This window comes from Mauremys mutica, chromosome 4 (assembly GCF_020497125.1).
Source record: "Mauremys mutica isolate MM-2020 ecotype Southern chromosome 4, ASM2049712v1, whole genome shotgun sequence".
Classification (NCBI taxonomy): Eukaryota; Metazoa; Chordata; order Testudines; family Geoemydidae; genus Mauremys; species Mauremys mutica.
The window spans coordinates 58,640,452-58,653,846 of record NC_059075.1 but is presented as its reverse complement, the minus strand read 5'-3'; the positions used below and the strand labels follow the sequence as shown (position 1 = coordinate 58,653,846).

The following is a 13,395-nucleotide window of genomic DNA, read 5'->3' as shown; positions in this document are numbered from 1 at the left end:
AAACACAATTAAAAATCCTTTTAATCTTTAAAGATACAGAAAGGAAGGAAAAACAGTTAAAGTATTTGAAAGGTAAAGTATTAAATAAGGCTTTTATTTTAATATCCCTTGTTCCCTTTCCCTTTAGCTGGAGAGTTCCCTACCTCAGAGGAGTGTTGTAAGAATAAACACATTAAAGCTTGTAAAACAGATCCGATATGGGGCCAATAAGTATTTAAGAGTATGTCTACAGTGCAAGTGAAAACCTGCAGCTGGCCCGTGTCAGCTGACTCGGGCGCTTGGGCTAAGGGAGTGAAGCCCACATCAACTCTGCAATTAAAAAGCCCCTTTGCCAGAGCCCTGAAAGCCTGAGTCAGCTGACATGGGCACTCTGTGGACCTATAACTGGAGTGTATACATACCCTTAGATAGATAATGACCTTAGATCACTACTAAACTGAGATGGATTTGAGGATATCCCAATATAAATCCCATGAGTAATCCAGATCCGGAATTTAGTGACATACTGAAATATAAGGTTCCCTTTGTAATATCTCGCAAAGGTCATTGCCTGAAAGAAACACGTTCTCTTATCTCAGAGGTGTAGGTGTTGGTTCATGTTCTAATCATGTGAAAAGATTAGACTTTTGTCATTTACTTCCTACATGGATCACTTGATACACTGGTTTATAAGACTAAAATTATTCAAAACTGTTTCCTGACTACTTGCTTGTACTAAATGATCACAGTGCCTCTGCCTAAGTGCTTACTGAGGGGAGGGATAGCTCAGTGGTTTGAGCATTGGCCTGCTAAACCCACAGTTGTGAGTTCAATCTTTGAGGGGGCCATTTAGGGAACTGGGGTAAAAATCTGTCTGGGGCTTGGTCCTGCTTTGAGCAGCAGGTTGGACTAGATGAGCTGCCTTCTAACCCTGATTTTCCATTTCCATTTACTTGCATGTTTCAAAGTGTATACAAGAGTCGGACCACCTGTACCACAACTATTAATTCTTTGTTTCCTCATAGACAAAAGCAAGCTTTTAGATTTGCATCTTCTGGCTTTCTGGTAGAATCTAGTTGGTTCTCATTTTAGTGCATTTCCACGATATGTAACTTGGCTCTAGAACGACTGTATATCCTTCCTCCTGATACCTATGGGGACTGACTCACCAACAAAGTTCAAAGCTTAATTATTCTAAGTGGCCTGCTCCAGCTAATCCGAGATCATTTGTAAAGGGCATTTAGTGCACCTTAGCCCTGGTCTACACTTAAGTTTTACTGGCATAGCTATGTTGGTTAGAGGTGGGATTTCTTGCCAAAATACTTATGCCAGTAAACATCCTAATGTAGATGCAGTTATAGTGGTACAAGGTGCTTTATATAAGTATATCTTATTTTCCTTTATTTTGCTTTATTAAGCTCTTTTATACCAGTATAAGTGCATCTACTCTAGAGGGAGTTTGCCGCTTTTACTTTACCGGCATAGTTAAAGCAGCAAAACTTTCAAATGTAAACAAGGCTTAAGTGCAGCCGAGTTGGCATTAAAGCAAAGCTTGGTCAAGCTAAATATAATGGAGGGGGGGGGAACTGTTAGATTTTTCCCTTTCCCTCCATTGATACTGATTGTAGCTGGCAAATAATAAAAAAATTCCCTAGTAAAGAAAGAAGTGTGGTGGTATTGGCCTGTGGTTTAAGTAGGAGGAATTACAACTCCATGGTCAAGGTGAGTGGCAGCAGGATTTTCTCACTTTAAAAAAAGGATCCCATCATCTAGAGGAGCTGTAGGAGAAGGAGGAGAATGCCTTACATCACTCCTCTCCTATCCAGCAGGTATCATGCACACAAACTTCCTATTGACATAAGTGAGAGATTACATGCAGTATCAGACTAGTAAAGAGTTGGAGTCCTGCAGGACATGCTGCAAAACCCATCTATTTCTAGGGTGACCAGATGTCCTGATTTTATAGGGACAGTCCTGATTTTGGGGGCTCTTTCTTATATAGGCACCTATTATTCCCTGTCCTGATTTTTCACACTTGCTGTCTGGTCACTCTATCTATTTCCCAAGTTTTTTGGCGGTTAGAGGGATGATTAAAATTTGGGATGGAGAAGCAGTTTGTTAGGGTGGATGAGGAGGGCTTTTTAATCTATTGAGTAATATGTTTTATAATGACGGTACAGTGTCCAGAGCTACGGATGGGTTTTTTAAAACATTAAATAAAGAGATAAATAATTTCATCTCTGCCTTTCCTAGGAGATATGTCCGGAGAGATGAGTTGATTGTTGTGACATCAGGGACATGGAATGAGGAGAGATAAAAACTGATAATAGGGATGGCAGATTTCTTAGGGGAGACTATTCCAGGAAAGCCTGAGGAGGAGCAATATTGACCTGACCTCTACTGACTGTGCAAGAGCAGTAGCACTCAAATTTTCACTCCCAGCAGACATAACAAGCATACTGCTCATCTTAGATATCTTTCAATTAATGTAGAAGTCAGGCAGTGATGGTTAGAAATGACATTCTAGATATGTTTACATTAGTGAAAAGAAGCAGAACCTACGCAAGGGGAAAGCAAACAACACTGCATTCCATCATTAAAATGGACTTTGCAGACGATTTCTTCTTGGCCTCTGAGACTCTTTTTTTAACTCACAGAACAGTTTGCAAGATCAGAAAATAAAGAAAGCAACAGTCAGTTTGGAATCACTTCTGCACCAAAAACCACATGGAAAGCAGCAATACCTACATCTTTTTTGGTATTGTTCTTATGTGCTTTGTTTTATTATTAGCAGAGTACAATTTTCTTTTGACTTTGCACCTCAAATATTCTACACCGCCTACACAGATTAAAAAAAGACCCTGTAAATGTCTGATTTCCCTAAAGCAAAACTATAGAAAACCCATGTCAAGTGTATTTTATTTTGTAACTATATGGTGTAACTAGTTTGGTATCACTATCTGTTTTATACCACTGCCTTACACTGAAGAAAAAGCAGGGCTCTTTGAAAGCAGAGGTCTCATCTACCTTATGGTTCTCAGATTTTTTATTTATTTATTTTTGTTCATTTTGCCCACCATTGCAACTTTTCTACAGTCATTGTCCATCATATTCCACCGCCATGTAGCCTGATTCTCAGTTGTATTAAAGCTTCTTTACACACTGCGTCCAGGTAAAGGGAACCTTACAGGGTCCATAAATTGCATTGATACCCACTTTAAGGCCTCTTTGGAAAATGATTCAAATGGGTCTTAGTGAGAATCATGCTATATGGCAAAGTTGATGTGAATATGTAAAAATTGCATTGTTAGCCAAAATGAACAAAAGTGACATAAAAATGAAAATCAGACCTTAATAATCATAGCCATCTTCTGGATGAGATGTAAAACTAATGCCCAGACTTGTGATCATTAAGGAGCCTATCCGTAAAAATAAGAACTACAGTGCTATTATTCTAGGTAAATTCTAGGTATTATTCTAGGTAATTATCATCCCCATCAAGTTTCTCTTAGACTGATAGCATTCACGTCCTGTCCTAAATGGGATCTATTCTTGGAGCATCATGGGACCATTAACTTCCAGCAAGCCAGACATTACAGAGAGTAGCAGAAGGGATCTCTGTTTAATGTCTGATGTGCAAAATAGCAAACTTGAGTCTCCTCTCATTTATGCTGGTGGAAATCAGAAGTAAATCAGATGAAGTCTATGGAAAAACAGTCATAAGAGGAGAATACAAGTCCGCGTTCCTCACAGTGCAGAACACACACTGTCACAATGAGCTATAAACAGAAATCTTAATGAAAAATTGGACCTACAGCTTTCTCATGCAAAGGTGTGAGTGCTACTAATTAAGCTGTGCTGGTATTCATAGGCTTCCTATAATACACATACCAGAGCTCATTTTGCAATCTACGCTCGACAGCAGTAGTTCCCAAACTTGTTCCGTCGCTTGTGCAGGGAAAACCCCAGGCGGTCCGGGCCGGTTTGTGTACCTGCCCCATCCGCAGGTTTGGCCGATCGCGGCTCACACTGGCCGCGGTTCGCTGGCTCCAGGCCAATGGGAGCCGCTGGAAGCAGCGGCCAGTATGTCCCTCAGCCCACACCACTTCCAGCAGCTCCCATTGGCCTGGAGCAGTGAACTGCGGCCACTGGGAGCTGTGATCGCCCGAACCTGCAGATGCGGCAGGTACACAAACTGGCCCGGCCTGCCAGGGGCTTTCCCTGCACAAGTGGCAGAATAAGTTTGGGAACCACTACTCTACAGACATGTATGGGATAGCAGAATTTGTCCCTTAATATTAGATTTGTAATACTTATGAATAAAACTGGTTTGAAATTTTTCAACAAAACTTTAGACAAAACCAAAACTTTTCACAGAAATGTATTAGTTTCGATTAAACTTTCACCACAAAGGTTTCCTCTGGTCCAGGGTAGAAATGCTCGCTTTCATTTTGAACAGAAAGAGACCTCAGAATAGCCAATAGCTGGTGCTTAGGGCACTCACTTGGGCTATGGGAAAGCCAGGTTCAAATTCCTGATCCCTCTTCTGTGGAACACAGCACATTTTTAGAACCTTTTCCAAACTGTAGAACTAACTAATGAAATCTCAGCAGGCCTAAGATAAGCCACTGTGTCAGTTAAATAATATTTTCAAAACAGTAAAATGTATTTATCAAACATCTGCCAGACCAGACGTGAGGCTATTGTGCAGAACCTAACATTTCCTGTAAAGTCAGCGGTTTATGGCCTCAATGTTCTTTAGTAAATAAACACTCCCTGAGTATGATTGTTTAGGGAAATGGGTCCTGCAGGTCCAGGTAAATTTCCCATGAGGTAATTCATTCCCTGTTTATATTTCCACACAGCTTTTAACCAAAACTGCATATGAGAATACTCACGAACAGAGGGGAAATTTGTTTCTACATCCAAACTTTGCTGGTTGGGCCTGTTTCTTATAGACCTAATTACTGGCTGATAAGGTGCCAGACTGGTATGTCAATAGCTGGAACTGACTGGAACCATTTTAGGATTGCATAATTTGGAACATTTCCCCAAGGCATAATGTTCCTTCAGAGACATTATCAAATATGAATGGCCATTTTCCAGTCTTCCACCCACCAATGGCTTAGCCCTTTTATCTTCCCGAAACTTTGATTTTAGTGCCAGTTTATTAGGGTAAGCAAAAATATATGCAATATATTTAACTCATGGATAAAAAGCATGGCTATAATTTTTGTCAGTTTATATAACTCATAAGTTTATGAATTCAGAAATTTTTGTTCACCAACTATTCTTTTTGTCACAAAAAATGCTCATCTTTAAATCCATATTAAAACATTTTTTCTCACATTAGTTTCCCTTTGAAGACTGTACTTCCTAAAATGACCCTTGTCATATCCACTTCAATGACTTTGCAATAGTCAAGTTTCCTCAGAAAATACTAATTAATCTTTCTGTATCAAGTAATCTTCAGTGCATGTCTGCAGGACCCTTTCAAAATCTTCCTATCTGCTAGTCTAGTACTGTTATTATGCGGCCATTCAAAACTGATGAATCACTCTTTACCATTAATAACAGAGCTTGTCATTTAAAGTCATAACCTGGGGCGAATAAATTTAGTTTCCTTTGTTTACAGATCCAGTCTAACATAAAAGATTGAAACCACTATAACTTACTTTGCTCTGATGCCTGTTTCTCATTTTACATCAGACAACAATTTGTTCTGTGTACCAAGCAATTTAGAACATACAAAATGTCAAAAGCATATTCCATTTTACAAGAAACTTGTGTAATAGAAAGTTATCTGACCTTTTTAATTGGTTATAAAAGTGGTACAGAATAATTTTTGTTGTAAAGAAATAAAAATCATCATTGGTTTAACTTAATTTATTCTCTGTACCATACTGTTTAACTTTTAACTTCAGTTACAAGGCTTTTTTTCAGCCTAAACAATGCCCACTATCTTTACTATTTATGATCTTTCTTATTCCCAATTAACTTAAGATCTCGTAGACACAAGAGTAACCTAGAGATTTAGTAGAATTCTATAGAACTACTAATATTTTAGTTTATTTTCTAACACAGTCAGTGAAACTGATAAATAATTAAAGCTAGTCCAAAAATGGGGGTGGGGAGAAGACCTTCACTACCAACAATAACAACAACTACACCTCTGGGAAACAATTCAAAATTGTTTCTGTTTTGCAGAGCTAAAACAGACAATAAAAATATCTAATTTTTTTCAGTTGGGTTTCAGTAAATGGTTTCAGTTGAGTTTCACTAAATAATGCAGTTTTCAGTAAATATAGCTATTTTATAACTGTTTTGATAAAGTATTTGATAAACTTGACTTTTTATCAACATTTTTTCGTTGCTTTGTTTTAGAAATAATTTTTTTTTACTAAAATCAGAACCAAATATTTTTTCATACCAATTTTTTTCACTGTCTCTTTAAATTATATCACTCTCTCACATATGGTGGGAGTCAAGAAGATGGGAAAGGATAAAGATTCCATTTCATTGTTCTTTTTTCATTGGTGCCTTAAAAGTGCCATGGCCTGTTGTGATAATTGGGCCTACAAATATACCCTAATGTCAGCTCAACTATAAAAGATGTCACCACAACCTATAATAACAAATGTTGATGGGAAAAGGTATAAAAGAAAGACAAAGCTTGAATTAGTCCAAACAAAAACGCCTACTGACATATAAAAGGACAGTGTTAAGATCGTTCTTGGTAAACAAGAGAAGTGTGGGATCAGAAATCAGTGAACAAAAATTGGTGTGTCAGAAATCAGGTCTAATTGGTGAACTAAATAATGAGGTGATGGATTATTCCGCTCATCACTCCCTTTGGGGGGCCTGAAAAAGAGACTTTGGTCTCAAAGCTAACAGACTGCAATGCTGGCTGACTGAAAACCAGAAAAGGGGAAGAAGTGAGCTTCACCATCATAGCTGCCACTCTCACCATCTCCTAGGATCCTGGACCTTTGTCCTAATCCTGAAAGAGATGTTGACTGGACCGGGCCAGAGAGAGGGATCCAGGTGTCATCATCACCTCTGCCACCTGCAGCTAATTCCTGAATACCACCTGGGATGTGAGACCTGTCCCAGGTCTACACTAGCGGGGGGGTCGACCTACGATACGCAACTTCAGCTATGCAAATAGCGTAGCTGAAGTCCGTGTATCTTAGGTCGACTTACCTGGCTGTGAGGACGGTGGCGAGTCGGCCGCTGCCACTCCACCGTTGACTCCGCTTCCGCCTCTTGCAAGCTGGAGTTCCGGAGTCAACGGGGAACATGATCGGGGATCGATTTTTATTGCGTCTGTACTAGACACGATAAATCAACCCCCGACAGATCAATCACTACTTGCTGATCTGGTGGGTAGTGAAGACCTGCCCCTTGTCTTCCTCCTCTCCCTCTTCCCCCTGTATTTTTCCTTCCCCACCTTATTTATTATCTTTCCTTTTCTCACCTTTTTCCTTCTGTCTAAAAAGAATCTGGCTTAGCCAGCCAAGACTGCATATTTTGCAACATTGCTGTAAACCTGTGACCAGAAAGAGACAGCTAAATGCAATGCCCTACACAGTTCAATGCTGGCAGAAGTTTGCCAGGTCCCAGACTGGCTGATAAGACCATGGGTTATGCCTGTGTTTTTCCAAGAGTAAAGCTGCAAATGAGAGTCAACCCCAGAGACAGAAGCTGCATTTTTTTGCTGTTCTTTTCTCTTCCCTCTTGTGTGTTGTTTGTCTTTATTTTGTTTTCTAGGAGACATGATCAGACTTTAACAACTCCAGCCCATCTCAGCTCACTTCTTCCCTGCCTCGACCCCCAAAGGATAGTTATTACCCCACAAAGGCTGTCAAAGTCCCTTTCCAGCTAAAGGGAAAAGATACAAGGGATGTTGTTAAAATGAACACCTTACTTAAAGCATTTCAAATTTAAGGTATTAACTGTTTGTTCTTTTCTGTATCTTTAATAAAAGGTTTAAAGTATTTTTGAAGGTTTGTTTGCCATGATACTAAGTAGGCTGAGCTATCTGTGTACCAGACCCCAACCTTTATCGCTGTTCATCAGTGACACAGCTAGGACAGGAAAATTGGGTGGGCCCTGGCTTTCAGGTGAGTGGGCAATGACTGGTGGGTGGTGAGGGGAGGGTGTCAGGAGGGATGGAGGGCCCTGGGGATGGGGGACAGGAAGGGGAGGGGCGCAGGAGCGATCTGGTGCACTGGGGAGGGGGCAGGAGGGATGGGGGAGCCCACCTTCCCCCACCCCACCTTACTGCTCAACAGGCACCCAGGGCGCACAGGCTGTGGGGTGTGCCCATGGGGCAGAGGGGGGCACCGCTGGGTCTCAAGCTCTGCCTGCCCCTCCCAACTCCAGTTTGGTGTCTATCAGCCCAGCTGTGTCCCCTTCCTGCTGGCACCGCATGCTGCTGCCCTAGTCTCTGGCTCCAGCACTAGCCCCACCCAGACCCATCCCTATGAGGCACACCCCTCAGAGGGCTAGCACTAGGGATAGAGACTGGGGCAGTAGCATGCAGCGCTGGCAGAAGAGATATGTGGCCAGGCTGGCAGACAGCAAGTTGGGGTCAGAAATCCCAGCCTGTGGATTGGGGAGGCTCCAGCCCTGATTTGGGTGGGCCTGGATGCTAAGTGGGTGGGCCACAGCCCACTCAGACCCACCCGTGGCTACGCCCCTGCTGCTCAGGCAGGGTCTTGTGGGTCATGTTACCACCTTTGGCTCTTTGGGCCTATATATTCCATTTAAATTACTACAACAGGCATATGTAAAATGTTGATGGTGGTTCTGTGGACCTGTCTGAGAGGCATGACTTTCTGTTGTGTGTGCCAGCTGATGCCCAGATACTAAAGTGGGCTTGAACTGAAGTGATGTAGGACCAGTTGTATTTGCTCTGAAACTTCTAATTTGACTCTATCCTCTCAGTCAATACCAAGCAGTACTACTATTACACAGTCTAATTAAGCAACCTGTACTAAATCTGAGTAATATTTACACATGAAAGTAGCCCGTGACTTCAGCCAGTCATTATAAAATGATTTAAACAGGACTTTTCATGAAGTACCATTCAAACTGAATAAGGGTTGCAATATTTGGCCCCAAGTGTTCATGCTTAAACATTCAGTAAATCTTACTCCTATATCAATGTACACCTCTGTATGCTTAACATCACAGGGATCAAATACTATGCAGAGTGCTTCTAGTTTCAAGTGTGGTAGATGAGTGTTGGAAAGGTGTTATTTGTGTAGAGAATACAAAGTTTCTTCATGTGTTTTGTGATGTTTTTACTGAAATACTGAGTCAAGAAACAAGGAAGATGACAATTTTCACATGAGAAAGTGACCTCCTAACATTCATTCTAAAACTAGGCGGTCATGAAAACAGAGCCAGGATGCCAGCCGCTCACAGTATGCACTCAGGAACACATGCCATTTTAAAGTAGCTCCATTGGGATTCATGGATTAAATTCCTCAGTGACAAGAACTACTCATCGGAGCAGGCAACTGTGCCTGTAAATAATGTTGCCATGGCAGTAAGTGACATGCCAGGCAGACCATAGAAGAAGAAAAATATCAACAAATAATGCTTCACTTTCCAATGATATGTATGATACAAGTGGTCCTGGGAGTGAGGATGATAGTAGCACTTTAGAATGTCAAGGGCACAGAAAAACAATCCAGCTCACACCATCGTGCAATGCTTTTATTTTTCTTCCCCTCTGTTCTCTTTAGTGAATACAAAATTACTCCCACTCCAAGGAGCAGTTGGTTTTTGTTTGCTCCCTGATGTCTGCAGACTGATTTTAATAAGGGCCTGGTACATAGGAGTGCAATTAAGAAACTGGACTTTATTTCCCATCCTCAGTTACATGACTTGGGTCAGGGTGACAAAGGTCAATACTGTATCACATGACAGGAGTTTGGTCTTTCCAATTCTCGTGATTTCTTCATGAGTAAAATGATTTCATCTGGGGCTGGAGCCAATCTCACAATGAATTTCTGGCCTCTATGGGGGAAAACACGCTCTCTGACTGGCTGCCTTCCCCACTTGCCTGTCTCCTGGGAAAGAGCAGTCAACCAAGGCTGCTGCAGGAGTCAGACAGTGCCTCCGACACTCAGAAACCCAAAGACGTTTTGAGTAGAGAAGGAAGAGTAGTTGACACCATTGTCACAGGAGGAAGGGAACAGGTGAGAGCAGAAAGACCTTAGCAGCTTAGAGTGGCCCTGCTCCTTGTTCCCTCTTGTGAACAATGGATCAATCTGCTTGTGACTCTTCCTCCCCACAACCCTCACCTCATAACACCAGGCCAGGAAAGGAATTAGGGGTAAAGAGCCCCTGGATCTGCAGGAGGAGCAGAGATAAGGCTGGGGGCAAAACACAAATGGGGGCTGGTGGCACAGAATTTATTTGGTGTTTGCATAATTAAATTGGTGGGTTGGGGGGTAGGCAGATGTTGGGCGTAAGGCGACACAGAATTAATTTATTAGACTTTTGGAATTTGAGGAGAAGCTGGAAGTGCTGCACTACCAGGGGGCCAGGGAAAGCTCCTGGAGTGAGGGTCAAAATCACCTGACACAGTCAATCTGGGAGCTAATTGTCTCAGACATACTGGGACTGGGTAGAGGCAGGTCAAACTCAAGACAGATCAAAAGAGACAATATCTCTTTTTATTAAAAAAAAAATATTTGGGGGCCAATCTCATATTTTTCGGGGTCAGACTCATGATTTTTGAACTTTTGGGGTTGGCAATACTTGATTTTAGTATCCACAGTAAGCTACTGTTAAATCTTCATTCTTTCTTTAACAATCAAAATAAAATAAAACTTAAAACATAAATTATAACACCAATGATAACACTATAGCTACAAACCAATACATACAATATGTCTGAATCTCAGTGCCTTTCTGGTAAGATGTTCAACTCTTTGTTTTGCTGTTACTTCTGCACTGGACTGTTCAGCTGCTGTGGTGGATCAGCTGTCTAGAGCCCATGGTTGTGGCTCATGTCATCTCTTGTTATCAGTTTGAGCTGGTCAAAAATCAGAATTCCAAACCCATGGGAAACTCCAGAATTTTGAAGTCTTTTGTGTCATTCCCAAATCAAGACAACAGTAGAACTCTTGGAATTTTTGTGAAACAAAATATTCCCATATATTTTGTTTTCAAATGGTGCTTAGGGTGTGTTAGAGTCCTCTGTTGCTTGAAGTATGTGAACATTTTGGGGACCCCACCAACGGCTATAGCCTGACGAGCCTAGTGCCTGAAATGCCTGTAGCGATTGTCTCTGGTGTCATAGTAGCAGACATCAGAGACGATTGGTGTCCCATAACACCTTTAAGGACACTGAGACACATGGAGGGGGAAGTGACTTGACCAAAGTCAACCAACAGGCCAGTGGCTGGGCTAGGGTTAGGGTTAGGGTTAGAACCAGTGTGTTATCTATTCAGCCACACAGTCTCCCATACACTGCTATTTTTGAAGTATTTTAGTTTTGTTGAAAATTACCCCCAAAACTGTATTAATATTCTCAGTTCATTTTAAACAACATTTCCAAATATGGTCATTTGGCTGGGTTGTGCTGTTCATCTATATAATAAGATTCCAGAATTGTCACTCTGTTTGAATCTCAATCTGAAGCCCAGAATGTTTGTTGAATCAGTGAGAAGTGATGGAAACAGCTACAAGCATAGTTAAGAGCTCTTTTTGTTCAGGATATCACTAGGTTCAGTCATCACTGGGATTAGTCGTCTGCTGTGGTCTCACTTTAAAGATGACTCTAAGAGTTACACCTGTACAACAGCATAGGCCTTCAGCTACAGTTAGGCATGTATCTATGCCATTCCAAGAGTCCTAGACCACTGTGCTATCACAGGTAATTTAGCCAATCACCATCCTTATGCTACAGCTAATTTGCATGCAACAGTGTCATTGCTTGTATGAGGGAGACTTCACAGATAATGGATTACTTGTCCCAGCTGCCACAGTTTTTCAAAAGCCACCCACACACTCAATAACTCCAAACACGTGTAACCCCTCATTCGCCACCTGCAGAATTCAGCACAAATCTCCAAGGATAAAACAACATAAGCACAGATCAACACAACTTTCCCAGCACAACCAACACATTCACCCACCATATCTCATACTTACCATAAAACCATAAACTTGAGTGCCAAAGCTGCGGGCCATCAGTAGTAAAATTAACATCTTTGCAAAGCTGAATGATCTTTACAGGATTTTTGTTATCCAAATCAGTGTTTATACTTTAAACAAATTGTGAATGAAAACTTCCAGATGTGACATACAAATGCAATTCAGGAAATGTTTTGAATTCATTTTCAAGTCATCATATGCTCAATGACAAAGATCAATAGGCAGCTAAACAACAATGGCTCTTGGAAAATACATGAAGAATATCTTCATTGATGCTCATTGTCAGTGATGACAATAAAGCACAAAAATATTAAGGTTTTATTGGTGTGGTATTGGCATCTGAATGTGACAGCTGGCAGGTGTGGAAGGGGGTTGCTCTGTTAATTGGTGTTTGACATAATTTTAAGTGTGGATTTCCTGTTGATTTGATGTTAGTGGTTGCTTTAGTTGAGCCGCCTTAACTGTTAGATGTTGTGTTTTTGTGATGGAATAGATTTGAAGAAGAAACAAAGGGTTTTTTTCTCTAAGATTTTTTTCTCTCTCGCCCTTGTGATTCATTAATAAATGTGGGCCTTATTAAAAAAAATCCAAGAGTTACTGAGTATGGGAGAGGATTTGACTTTTCAGAACACACATCTCCATTTGGCACATAAAATTTCAGAGGATTTCTTACTCAAAACAGGTAGTGGAGGAGTGAGTATGAAGGTTGCACCTACCCTATTCCTCCCTTGAGCCTCCTTCATCTTAATCTTGTCCATATCCCATTGCCTACTGCTTCATCTTCATGTATGTAGCATCACAGAGACAGATTAAGGGATAGATTCATGGATTCATAGGCTTTGTGCCCTTGTACAGTTTGAGAGGAAACCTAGTGGCTTGTCCACCCAGCTTTGAAGCCTCTGCACAATATATTGGATGAAGGAAAAAAAGGGAGTGAAGATACTTAAATTTCCAACCACTAAAAAGCCTGGCACAGAGGAGCTCAAAAACAGCTGATGTGGTAGAGGTCATAAACTAGACTTGACAGTGGACCCATTTATTGCTCACCAGGCCATGAAATACCAGAGACAAAAGGCTGGGAATTTCCTTTCTCAGGGCTCTCTGGGGGCAGAATGCTAGCATTAGTGTCTGAGATTGTCCTCAGATTCTCCAACAGCCTACATAGGCCGATACCTATTTTCAATCTGTACAAATGAAGTGCTGAGGTATTTGCCAAGGTGACTTGAGGTGACATCATAA

General features: G+C 41.2%; 1 long non-coding RNA gene across 1 annotated transcript in view; it reads right to left on the bottom strand.

Moving 5' to 3' along the window:
* LOC123368110 overlaps positions 1 to 13,334 on the bottom strand; it is a 67,538-nt gene extending 54,204 nt beyond the window's left edge. Inside the window, exon 1 of the long non-coding RNA XR_006578692.1 lies at positions 12,873 to 13,334. This is a non-coding gene — a long non-coding RNA (uncharacterized LOC123368110). The remainder of the gene's footprint in view (positions 1 to 12,872) is intronic.
* Positions 13,335 to 13,395: the final 61 nt, after the last annotated feature.